This window comes from Balaenoptera acutorostrata, chromosome 14, assembly GCF_949987535.1.
Source record: "Balaenoptera acutorostrata chromosome 14, mBalAcu1.1, whole genome shotgun sequence".
Classification (NCBI taxonomy): Eukaryota; Metazoa; Chordata; class Mammalia; order Artiodactyla; family Balaenopteridae; genus Balaenoptera; species Balaenoptera acutorostrata.
The window spans coordinates 90,715,240-90,728,643 of NC_080077.1; the positions used below are offsets into that span (position 1 = coordinate 90,715,240).

General features: G+C 38.0%; 1 pseudogene; it reads left to right on the plus strand.

The window, feature by feature from the left end:
- Nucleotides 1-4,294: 4,294 nt before the first annotated feature.
- LOC102998279 (uncharacterized) lies at nt 4,295-8,738 on the plus strand (annotated as a pseudogene).
- Nucleotides 8,739-13,404: the final 4,666 nt, after the last annotated feature.

The window sequence follows — 13,404 nt, forward strand, 5'->3', positions numbered from 1 at the left end:
AGCAGGAGCTAAATCAGGTATGAATGTGGAAATAAACAAAGGCCACCCAAATAAGAACAAGCAAAAGCTATTTATTCAGAGCTTGTTATAGCAAGAGAGTCAGAACCCTTCCATGCATTTGGCAGAGACTTAAAAACAGGAAAAGGAGTGGGGAAATTGTCTAGTGGAAAAAAGGGAAGGCTTCAGGTTTGCTCTCGTTAGAAGCTGTGAGCATGGGAAAGCTTCAGTGTTAACTGGAAATCTCAACTTTAATATTTTTCATAAATTGTTCATTAGGATCACAAATACATATTTCCTGTTTAGTTCTGGTAATTAATTACACATTAATGAAGTTCTACATTTTATTAAGTAGCTAATATTATTAGCTTTTTATATATCTTTTTTAATTAAAAACTTATAGCATTTCTCTTTTTTAAAGTGTTTTCAGCATAAACTATAAAAATAGCACCTGTAAATATTAACTTGAGGGGGGTGAATGCAATTAATAAATTTCTGAGATTTTTTTTTTTTTTTAATCCAAAACCAAACCCTACCAAAAAGGAAAGATATTTGGAAATCTTAGAAAATAGAGGTAGGAAATATCTGTTGGTAATGTTGGTTCTAAAGCTTACTAGTACACCTCCATCTAGGACTGTGGGGAGAGGATGCATTAGAGTCATTCCTGATCATTCTGTTTGTTAGACCTGTGCTCCCAGGCAGCACAATTTTATAAATAATCCTCACTTTCTCTTTCTGAAATCTGGGCTATTTTGCTGGAATTTTCACTTTTCCACATTTAACTGTAAGGTGCTCTTGATATATAGCTTGATAAAACAAGTGACAAATGTGATATTACAGTGCTTTTTGAACTAATGCATCAGAGACTGTAGCTGTAATACTTCATGTTTTGATCTAATCTTGAAGAAAGGCTAAATCAGAAAAAGAAGAATTAGAGATAATTAATTCACCAGAGCATGGCGGAACAAAGCAAGTACTCTCACACCATGTACCATAATAGGGGTACAAACAATTTAGGATCAAAGAAAAATATTACGGCTTTAGATCATTTGATTTAACAGGACTATGAAGGCCTTAAGATACATACTAGAATAAATGTGAACACCATTATATTTTGAGTTATAATACTGACTACAATCTCAGGATTTTTATTTTAAATTATTTTTTGAATTTGTTCACTTTTTCTTAAGCAAATCATTATATATAACAAAATTTTTTAAAGTTTTTATTTTATTTATTTATTTTTGGCTGGGTTGGGTCTTTGTTGCTGAGTACAGGCTTTCTCTAGTTGTGGCAAGCTGGGGCTAGTCTTCATTGCAGTATGTGGGTTTCTCATTGCGGTGGCTTCTCTTGTTGCGGAGCACAGGCTGTAGGTGCACGGGCTTCAGTAGTTGTGGCACACGTGCTCAGTAGTTGTAGCACATGGGCTTAGTTGCTCCACGACATGTGGGACCTTCGAGCTCAAACCCATGTCCCCTGCATTGGCAGATGGATTCTTAACCACTGCGCCACCAGAGAAGCCCTTTAGGTGAGTTAATTAAATTGAGTTTTTTTTTTCCATAAAATCAAAAAAATACCAACTTTTTAAGTCTTAAAAAACTCTAATATTGTTTCTTATGAATTTTGCATAAAATGGTAATAGAAATGATAGTAATAATAAGAAAAATGTACTTATATAGAGTGCTTAATAAGTGCATAGTATAGTTAAGCATTTTACGTGTATTAATTCATTTAATATGTCACACAACATCTTACACAAAGTTAACCAATTCCATCCTAGGTCATGATAAATCATATCATCACATCGGATCTTATTAATTGTGTTAATTAAGGTATAAAAATCAAGATGTTTTCAACCTTATTGATGAAACAAAAGGTTAACATATCATTTGGTTCTGATAGTGGCTCTTAATTGGATGGCTCGAGTCCATTTAGCCTCCTTGTCTTTCAGTCAGAATCTGGTGGCACCAGTGGATTTCCACCCCTGGCACAGGTTCAGGGTTCACAGGTGCATGCCAACCTGGGTGCCAACACTGAGCAGCATGCATAGAACCAAGAGTGAGTAGATCCTCTCCTGGTTTTAGTATTCATGCTGGTTTTTACTGGTTGTCTTGTTTTCCCTATCCATTTGAAACTGTGATATAATGCTCCTATCTGCATCCTAGAACTTAATTGTTTCCTCCAACATAATCTGAATTTTGAGATTCAAGCCTTCAGGTAGCTCCACCTTTCTGGTTCTGTCAGACTCTAGTGAACTCCCAGATGCGACGTTTTATATTCCTGTTTTCATCCAGTCAATCACAGAAGCCCAGCTCGAATGCTGAATTCAGTGCTGTCCTTTGTTTTTTGTTCACTCGTTCAGCTGCTGAGAAGCATTTATGAAGCACCCTTTGTATAACTCACACCATGTTAAGTGTGGCAAATGCAATAGTGATAACATAGTCATTGTTCCATGTCTCTTGAACATATAATGGAGAAACTCCTGCTCATTTCCCCTTATCTGGAGGATTTTGATTTCTGTCAGATTTCCTATCCTGAACTCTACTAGCATTCTTTGTTCATTTCCTGATCAAGGGCCAATAAAATGTCATAAGCCTAAGGGTTTTAAAATAGCTGAATCAAATTGTAGTAAGTTATCCACACTTTTCATTGCGCCATAAGAAACACAGATTGGCCATGTATATTTCTAAGGCAGAGGAAATCTAAAAAATCAAAATTCTATCTTTCATTAGTGTTCCTAAAAATGGAGAGGCTGAATATCTTAACTAGCATATTGGAAGTTTGAAGGCAATCTAGTTCCTTTATTTCTCTAGGAAATATATTTATTGGAATTTTCAAAAGGAGATATGTGAGACAGACAATTTTTAATTGTGAGCAAAAAGAAGAAAATTTATTATTGCCTTAATAAATTTTGCCCTTGCCCAAGCACTTTAAGTATACCATCTCCTTTAGAATGCAGTGGGAATGCATGGTGTTTTTCCAGCCTTTCCTTTTCATGTACCAAGAAACAGAGTTGTAAAGCAGATACGTAACAGGGCTGAGGTTAACTAAGTGATGCTCTCAAGATGGCACATATGTTTTATTACCTGAAAATAAAGTAACGAGGCATGGGAAATGAAGAGCAAGAATCCACTTTAATTCTTGGAGTGACATAAAAATTCTCGTTCCATAAGTTTCTTTAAAAATGTCCATTTTGTAACTTACAGTTTAAACCAAGGCTGTGCTAACTCTTCTTAGAGAGTATATGTCATAGGCTCTGTGCCATGTGTCTCTGCCGCTACATTCAACTCCTGCTTGTAGCTCAAAACAACCCCGGGAAACAAGTCAACTAATGGGCTTGGCTGTGTCCTGAGAAACTTTATGTACAATATAAGTGGTGGGCTGGATTTGGCCCAGGGCCCATGTAGTTGACCTACCTCTGCTTTGGAGCTGGATCGAATATTATGGGAGTTTAAAATTTGATAAACATTGAGAAATTCTTCTCTCAAAAGACTGCATCCATTGGCCCACCAAACAAAGTGATTTGCAGCCTCTTCTCATTTTAAATGTTACCTGGCAAGTGATGAGACTATTGCCGATAACTTGATTATATTCGTTTTAGTTCCTTTGTAAAAACGGAAGCTTCAGTTAAAGCTTAGGTTTTAATGATTTGGGCGTGAGACACAAACCCAAGGCAGTGAGACTGAGGAAAAACGTGAGGCAGGGGAAGATACGAAGAAAACACAAGAAGGTGTGTTCCCAAGGTGGCTGCTCCGTTATAAAGAAAATGCATTTCAGACTCACAAGGACACCCTGGAGAGGGTGTACAGAAGAAATCTTTGCTTTGGTGTATTTCTTTGGAGGAAGTAACAGAAAGCTAATTTATTAGTCAGTCCTGCTTTGTATTGTATTCTGTTGGTCAAAGTTTGTTCCATAAGATTTTCGTTTTCCTGGTTTTCTGAATTGCATTGCCCAGTATCTTATGTACCTTTTGCGGAAGCCAGATTCTATCTCATGTTGTCTTGCCCTTGAGCTTAGCCCAAAGGTTTTGGATATTAGCCTTAGTTAATAAAAGCATAGTGATCTTAACAGAGTTGGTCACAGAATTAAATCAGAATTAAGAGGAAATGAACATCCAAAAGCCAGAACATGGGTCAGGTTGAGATCATTTTAAGTATAGCATAAAATGTGTCTAATATATTTCACTCCTTGAATCATTCAGACAGAATTGCTTATAATGCCATCTCATTATGCCTAGTTCCTGTACTACAATTTATTTTAAAGAAGAGTTATTTCCCCAGTAGGGGATCTAAACGCAATGCCCCCTTCAAGGTGATGGCTGATTGTGATTTTCTAAATAACTTAAAACAAAAAGGCCAATGAAACTATCTATAATCCTTGCTCCTGTAGCTCCTCCTGAGTGATTAATTAATATTTATAATCTTCCCCCTGGATCATCCATTCTGGACTTCCAAAACTCTTGCAGTAGTATGTCAACTTCTCTGAAAAACTGGCTTAGAAAAGAAATCTAGAATTTAATCTCTTAAAAGCCTGAAGCTTTAGAGGTCACACTTTTATATTGTTATTGCTGAAATTCCCATAGAGAGTTTTAAAGGGACAAGGAAGAAATGATACCGAGTGAATCCTCCACATCTTAGGTGTAATTGAGTAGTATCAAACATACTACCTCAGCCTGCATGGTAAACACACTGTCTGATGAATCAGTGGCACGAGAAGTCAAAGTGGTCAGACTATAATTACAGCTTCTATTTCAGTTAACAACTTTTAGTGTTCCTCAGGGAGAGTGCCACTCAAGAACCAGAAACAGTCCATGTTTGTGAGGACAGAATTCCAGAAGTGGATTGTTTGGAGAAATATTTCATTTCTACTTTCATCCTTATTTCCTGGACTCACATCAATTCACAATCTCATATATTGGCCATTATTTCAACATATATGGTACAACTATGCTGATGTCTCAACAGAGTTTTTAGTAATCAATTACCAAACAATTTTCTTAGCCTGATTCTAGGTTACTGCACATGGTACAACCAGTGAATCTCCTGGTCATAAACTCAATTGAACCAACACCTTTGTGTTGTAAAATAAGTCTCTCGTTCTGATACGATGTTGTATGAATTATCATGTTTATAGATAAGACATTATGTGAAACTTCACTTGGAGCTGCTTATGCAGGTACTATGTGCAGAAAATCAAACCCAGATGCAGAGTAGTTATCAGTTCTGGTATGGGTTAATGGCTTTCATCTAAGCTAGATCCAGTGTATTTGGATCACCACAGGTATCTGACTTGTCTCCCTGAGAGACAGTGCCATATCAGGGCTCAGATCTGATTATGCTCCTGTCAAGTCAGGCACAGGTCAATGGGAATGACTCTATCAGTCCTGATGAGAAGGTGTCAGTATTCTTAGGCCATGCATAGCCTCCATCCCTGCCACCAAGAGTTCATGACCTTCCTGTGCTAACAGTGGGGAGATCTGAAGAGAAGCTGGGTAACTTCTGAGAAATGTGTCATCTACTCTCTTTGAAGTTGAGAACAAGTGTAGTACTTAGGGTTCTGTCTCTTGAGAGGACTTCTGTTTATCATTGTCCTGTGTAGAGCTTTAATGAAGAAGTCTGCTTCTGAATAGTGCTGTCACAAGCCAACCCATGTGTATTACACAAATATGTTCCTCTGCCATAAATTTGCCATAAGGAAACTCCCACTGGGGCTATAGTGTGAGTTAAGGAAGAGGCTTTAGTGAAGCAAAGGAGGTGATTTGTAAGGCCTTCTCAACCTCCTGGAGTCTGACCCGAGTGCACCAGGACTAATGCAGAATAGATTGCTGCTGAGGTTGCCCAACCTCAAGACTTTATGTACCTAAAGACATCCATCTCATTGAAAGGCACTCCGTCCCATGGCCTGGCACTTATTTTTTGCTATGGTCCAATAGCAGACATGGAATATTTTTTAAGTGCTGAGAAAGAGAAAATGCCATGGCTGTTCTCCAGAAACCTAGGGACATATCTATTTTGGTTTACCAATGACTCCGCATACTCCTATTTCAATAGATGCCTGTAGCTTCATAAAATATGATGAATCATTTGGCCTGAGTGTCAGGGAAACTTGAACAGCCACAAGGATATTCAAGTGGATATTCAAGTGCATATATGGATATGCAGTGCCCTTTCTTCACTGGAATTCCATTTATTCCCAAAATGAGCAGCCTTTTGAGTCAACTGAAAAGTAAGTTGGGTCAGTGTTTCAAAATATTTCCTACCTACAAATCCAAACAACCTTATCAAGTGCTGTTCATTATGAACAGTGATGAGAGCTGAGAGGAGTGATGGCACTTTTTCCTGGAAAAGGAATATTCCAGGATGCCCCAGACCAAGAGACTGCCCCCCAAAATGTTACTAATAATTGGCCCCCAAATCTTCATGTTTTTCTCCTGCTCTCTGTCATGCATGGAATTATTAGAACATTTAGGGCACTTGCTATTTCTTTATCAGTAGTCTAATTAACAGGATATAATCTATAAATGGATCAGAGTGCTGTTTTATGGAATGCCAAGGTAATTAAGATTTTTGCAAACTACTTAGTGAGCTAAAGTAGGAGAGTTAACAGCCTCAATGCAAGATTGTAAAGATATACTGTTGTCCATGTCATGTACACATGAACTACTTTTGATTCTTCTAGCTTATAGATATGGAGAAAAAAAGATTCACTAATCAGTTGCTTCCTATCAAATACCAGAATCTCTGTTGCTCCTCCAGTAAAGATACTTTTGTGCATTTGAGTCATTTAAGAAGCAAACAAGGGGCTTCCCTGGTGGCACAGTGGTTGAGAATCTGCCTGCCAATGCAGGGGACACGGGTTCGAGCCCTGGTCTGGGAAGATCCCACATGCCGCGGAGCAACTAGGCCCGTGAGCCACAACTACTGAGCCTGCGCGTCTGGAGCCTGTGCTCCGCAACGAGAGGCCGCGATAGTGAGAGGCCTGCGCACCGCGATGAAGAGTGGCCCCCACTTGAAAGCCCTCGCACAGAAACAAAGACCCAACACAACCATAAAATAAATAAATAAATAAATAGTTTAAAAAAAAGAAGCAAACAAGAAGATAGCATTAAACATGCATTTTATTAGAGAAACATCAAAGACTAATTGGGGGGATAGGTGGGGAGGTGAGGAATGCTGTCAGACCATGATATAACTTTTTCTGTCTATGTCTGGATAGATGGTCAGGGACTTGGAAGGAAAATGATCAGAAAGTTGGTGACAAAGAAATTTGGGGAAGAGGTATATGGATGGGCCTCTCTGAATAGTCAAAAAAAAAAAAAAATGTGAGGATACTTGTGTCCCATGTAGATGTTCGCCTAAGGGTGACTTCAGCAGAGGAAGATTATAATAATCAAGTGGATAAGATAACCTATTCTATGGATACCAGTCAGCCTCCGTCCCAAGCCACTTCAGTCATTGCCCCACAAGTTTATGAAAGAAGTGACTGTGGTGGCAGGGATGAAGGCTATGAGTGGGCTCAGCAACATGGACGTCCACTCCCTGAGGCTGACCTCACCACAGTCACTGATGAATGTTCAGTCTGCCAGCAGTGGAGATCAACACTGACTCCCCAATGTGGCACCAATCTCTGGTGATCAGCCAGCCCTCTGATGGCACATTGATTATACCGGATCTCTTCAATTATGGAAACGGCAGTGTTTTGTCCTTATTGGAGTAGAAACTTACTTTGGATATGGATTTCCCTTCCCTGCATGCAATGCTGCTGCCAAAACTACCATCTGTGGACTTACAGAATATCTTTTCCATTGTATATTCATTCCACACAGCATTGCTTCTGATCAAGAAACTCATGTCACAGGAAATGAAGAGCAGCATTGGGTCCAGGCTCATGGAATTCACTGGTCTTACCATGTTCACCATCATCCTGAAGCAACTGGCTTTATAGAGTGGTAGAATGGCCTTTTGGAAACTCAGTTACAGTGCCAGCTAAGTGGTAGTACCTTGAAAGGCTGGGACAAGATGGTTAGAAGGCTGTATGTGCTCTGAATCAGTGTTTAATATACTATGCCATTTCTTCCATAGCGAAGATTCATGGGTCCAAGGATCAAGGGGTAGAAATGTGAGTGATATTATTACCCCTAGTGACCCACCAGAAAATTTTTGTTTCCTATCTCCATAACCTTATGCTTCACTGGTCTAAAGGTCTTAGTTCTAAAGGGAAGAACCCTTCCACCAGTAGAGACAACAATGATTCCATTAAACTGGGAGCTAAAATGGCCAACCAATCACTTTAGACTCCTTATACCTCTAAATCAACAGGAAAAGAAGAGAGTTACTGTGCTGGCAGGGCTGATAGATTCTGCTTACCAAAAAGAAATTAGGCCACCACTTCACAATGGAGCTAAGGAAGCATATGTCTGGAACACTAGAAATCCCTTAGGGCATCTCTTGGTATTACCATGCCATATGATCAAAGATAATGGAAAACTACAGCAGCCCAATTTAGGTACGGCTACTAAAGGCCCAGATATTTTAGGAATGAAGATTCAGGTCAACTCACCTGGTAAAGAGCCACCACCAGCTGAGGTGCTTGCTAAGGAAAAAGGAAATACAGTCATCCCCCTTTATCTGCAGGAGATATGTTCCAAGACCCCCAACTGCTTGAAACCATGGATAATGCCAGACCCTATATATACTCTTTCTTCTTATACATACACACCTATGATAAAGTTTAGCTTATAAATTAGAAATAACAAGAGAATATCTGAATTTCCAGCATCATTACTCTTGTGCTTTTGGGCCTTTAGTAAATAAAATGAGGGTTACTTGAACACAAGCACTGTGATACTGCAACAGTCGACCAGAACTGAGACGGCTACTAAGTGTGTAATGGGCAGGTAGATATGCTGGACAAAGGGAGGCGTTATGTCCCAGGTGGGTTGGAGCGGGATGGAATGGGACTACACGAGATTTCCTCACACTACTCAGAATGACACACGATTTAAAACTTATGATTATTTCTGGAATTTTCCACTTAATATTTCTGAACTCTGATTGACTTCAGGTAACTGAAACTGATGAAAGCAAAATGGCCCATAAGGAGGGACCACTGTATAAAATGAAGAGTAGAAGATAGTTATAAATACTACATAATTATGGATGACACTAGCACAGATATTAGGGCTTTGTTATGATTTCTTCCTTATTTTGCTGTGAATATGTTTGTATATTGTATCAGTCAGGTTCTCCCAAGAGAACCTGATATCCTCGTTCTCCAGTATATTATTTATACTGTGGGGCTGACAAATCTGACATCTATTTGAGGGGCTGGTAAGCTGGAAACTCAGGCATAATTTCTATGCTAGTCCTGTCTTCTGGAAACTTCAGCATTTTTGCACTTAAGGCTTTCAAATGATTGGATGAAGCCAACTTATATTACTGAGGGTAATCTTCACTTAAAGTCAGCGGACTGAAAATGTGGATCACAGCTATAAAATACATATATGTGTAAATACAATATACTATAATAATAAAATGTCTTTAACTCCCATTTTTATCCCTTATCATCTAACGTAAGCTATATTAATAATAGTTAAATTTACATCACAGTATTCAAGTTATAGGATTTCAAGGAGAAGATTGAACAACACCCAAGGAAGGATTAGTGGATTTTTAGTTGTATGCATCATAGTTGTATCAGGACTGAAGTAGGACTTTGTTAATGTCTTTATTTTGGGATTTAGTACAGTTTAAGAGATATATATGGATGCCAAGTTGACAAAGGGTAGACTGGGATGGTTGGTTTTATGTGTCAAATTAGCTAGGTTATAGTACCTGGGTATTCAATCAAACACTAATCTAGGTGTTGGTTTATAAACATATATATGTATATATCTGTATCTACTTATCTATATCTCCATATCTATATCCTTATCTCCATTTCTATATTGATCTACTTATAGATATATAGCTATATCTACCTATAGATGTAGCTACATATCTATACCTATATCTATATCTATATCATCTCTCTATAGATATCTGTAAGTACAGGCATACCTCAGAGATATTGACGGTTTGGATCCAGACAATTGCAATATCAAGAAAGCAAGTCACACAAATGTTTTGGTTTCCCAGTGTATGTACAAGTTATGTCTACACTATACTGTAGACTATTAAATGTGCAATAGCATTATGTCAAAAAATGATGTACATAACTTAATTAAAAAATAAAGTGTAAAGAATACTAACCATCATCTGAGCCTTCAGAGAGTCATAATCGTTTTGCGATAGTAACATCAAAGATCACTGATCACCATACAAATATAGTAATAATGAAAAATTTGAAATATTGCAAGAATTACCAAAATGTGACACAGAGACACAGAATGAGCAACGACTGTTGGAAAAATGGTGCCACCAGACTTGCTTGACACAGAGTTGCCACAAAGCTTAAATTTGTAAAAGACAGTATCTGCAAAGTGCAATAAAATTAGGTATGCCTATTTATCTATAGAGATAGAGATAATGAGATATACAGATATAGATATATCTCTGACTGACTCTGATTCACTAGAAAACGCTGACAGATACAGATTTTGAGGAAGAATGAAGATAAGGTGGAAGAATCCTAGATCACTCTGAAATCAAAGCAAGATGTAGCAAGGCCACCAGGGAGGCCTCAAGCCAAATTTGGCCATCAGAAGAATGCTGTGTCTGTCAGGAATGAGTCTCCCCTAGTATTTCTACCACACTCAATTATTGGCTGAGAGCACCCTGCTAGAAACATGGCCACAGTGAAAAAGCAGTGATGAATTTCAGAACTCAGAGGTTGGGGTCTTTGTTCAATTAAACTTCCTAGACTTGGGATCTGTGAGGTACATTGTCACAGCTGCTACAACACTGCATGTGGCACAGCAGGTATGATTTGTGTTACCACCTAATTTTATTAAGGTAGGCCATTCTTACTCACCATGATTTATAAAAATCTATCTATTCTAACCTCTGTGAGTAATTATATTGCTTTATAACAGTAGAATACCTTCTTTATAATTATGAGTTAAATGAGAAATTAGTGAAAGAATTTTATGGGGATGTTCTTAAGTTTTGAAATATATATGCATATTTTTATATAAAAACACATGTAATTTTCATATTTTAAGAATGTATATCCATCTTTGCATCCAAATTATAGACTAATTTTTATTATCACTTTGCATATTTGTATATTGTATCAGTCAAGATAAAAGTATTCTGTTACCCTTCATGTTTAATTGCATCTCCAATTAGAAAGAAGTAGCATTAAAATATGTAGGAAAAAATGAGACTGCGATATATTCAGGTTATGTCTGGGAATATTTTGATATGCAATCAAGTACTAAAATTTGAATACCCTTTGTCTATGAAATTATTTTTCTATAAAATCGGTGATCCAAGTTCCTAACTGTAAGAGGATAGAACATTTGTGAACCAAGAAATTGGACTTTCTTAGAAATGCTATAAATAGATTAGATACTACAATAATTCAGTATGGTCAGTTCATCCTTCTCATCTATTCTTGTATCCTAAAGAAAATATTCTACCCAACCCATGACTTTCTAGATTAGCAATATACATGTTATAGTCATTACAAATAGACTCATTTAAAAGTCTATGGTCATGAATTTTGTAAAAATCACATTGGATTTATCTCTTGTTTTTCATTATAAATTATTCATGTATCCAAATTGATTAAAAAAAAAGTACAGTAGCTAAATTCAAATATTGGCCTGTAGTTCTTCTTTTTCAAAATATGATAATTTTCATACAACCCTTTCGTATCAGGTTTCCAGGGTATAGTGATGCATATCAAGTACTAGTCAATACCAGAAAAGTGGAATTAAAAAGGTAGCAGAGTAGGAAGATCCAGGCCCTTCTTCCCCACACAAATATATTGATTCAGCAATAATTCATGGACAAATTACCTTCGTGAAAAGTCCAGAAACTAACTGAGGGCCTCCTGCACTCCAGGCAAACAGGAACCTAGACTCGCTTAAGCTGGTAGTGAGATCTGAGACTTCCTCTCACCAGCATCCTTGTCCCTGGTGCAGCATCATAAGATCAGAAAGAGACAACCTAGCTCCCAGCTTCTCCTAGGGGAAGGAAGGGTTTGGTTCACATGTCCAGTGCCCAAACTTCTGAGGGAAATCCCCAGAGGACCAGCATCTGTCTTGCCAGTCTTGGAATTCTGACAGTCTAATTACCTAGGAGATAATGGAGATGGTAGCTTCAGCTGATAGATGCCTTAATCTTTTCTCTTACTCAACAGAGTGAGCAGATGAAAAATCCCACCTCTTCCTTCCCCCTGGGGAGGGAGAGACTTGAGTGTATCCAGTGGTCCAACTTCTCTGGGCTGTCCAAATAAATGACATCTGCTTTGCCTGTCTTGGAGCTCTGACAGACTCAGCACAGTGTGGCTGTATTGGGGGAGAATAGGCAAGGTGGATAGGACTGGTAGATGTCATAGCTACCCCTACTCCACTAAAGCTCAGCACAAAGTGAGGAGAAAAAACCCCACAGCTGCCTGGTTCTTCCTGGGTGGGGGTGGGGGTGGGGACTAGTAGAGGCCCTTGGAATCTCTGGGCAGGCTGATTTGTGGGGATCTTCTCCTTTGTGAGACTTGAAGACTGTGACAGGTGTCTGCTTTGTCTAATGTAGAGACACAAATACAGAGAGTCAAGGAAAATGTAGGATCCAAAAAAAATAATAATAATAAAAAAAGATAAATTTCCAGAACATAATGGAATGAATTTATATGAATTACATGATTTACATGACAAAATTGAAAATAGTCTCATCACATCACATCTGATCACTTTGATCAACAAAGTCAAGAGAACAATGCATGAAAAAGAAAAAGATAGAAAATATAAAAAGTGCCAAACAGAAATCATGGAGTTGAAGAACACGGTAATTGAACTGAAAAATTCACTAGAGGTGTTTAATATCTGAGTAAACCAAGCAGAAGAACAGATCAGCAAACTCAAAGACAGGTCACTGAAAATAATTAAGTAAGGGTAGCAGAAAGAAACAAGATTGAAAAAGAGTTACGATGGTTTGAGGGACTTCTAGGACACCAACAAGCTGACTAATTATTGGAGTTCCAGAAGGAGAAGAGATGGAGAAAGCCCAGAAATCTTATTCAAAGTAGTAATGGCAGTAAACTTCCCAAATCAGTGGATGGAAATAGGCATTCAGATCCACGAAACTCCAAAAGCATCCAAATAATATGAATCCAAAGAAATCTGCATCAATGCACCTATAATCAAGTTGTCAAAAGCCACAGACAGAGAATTTTGTGAGCAGCAAGAGAAAATTGACTTGTTACAGAGAAGGGAAACCCCTTATGCCTAAGAGCAAATTTTTCAGC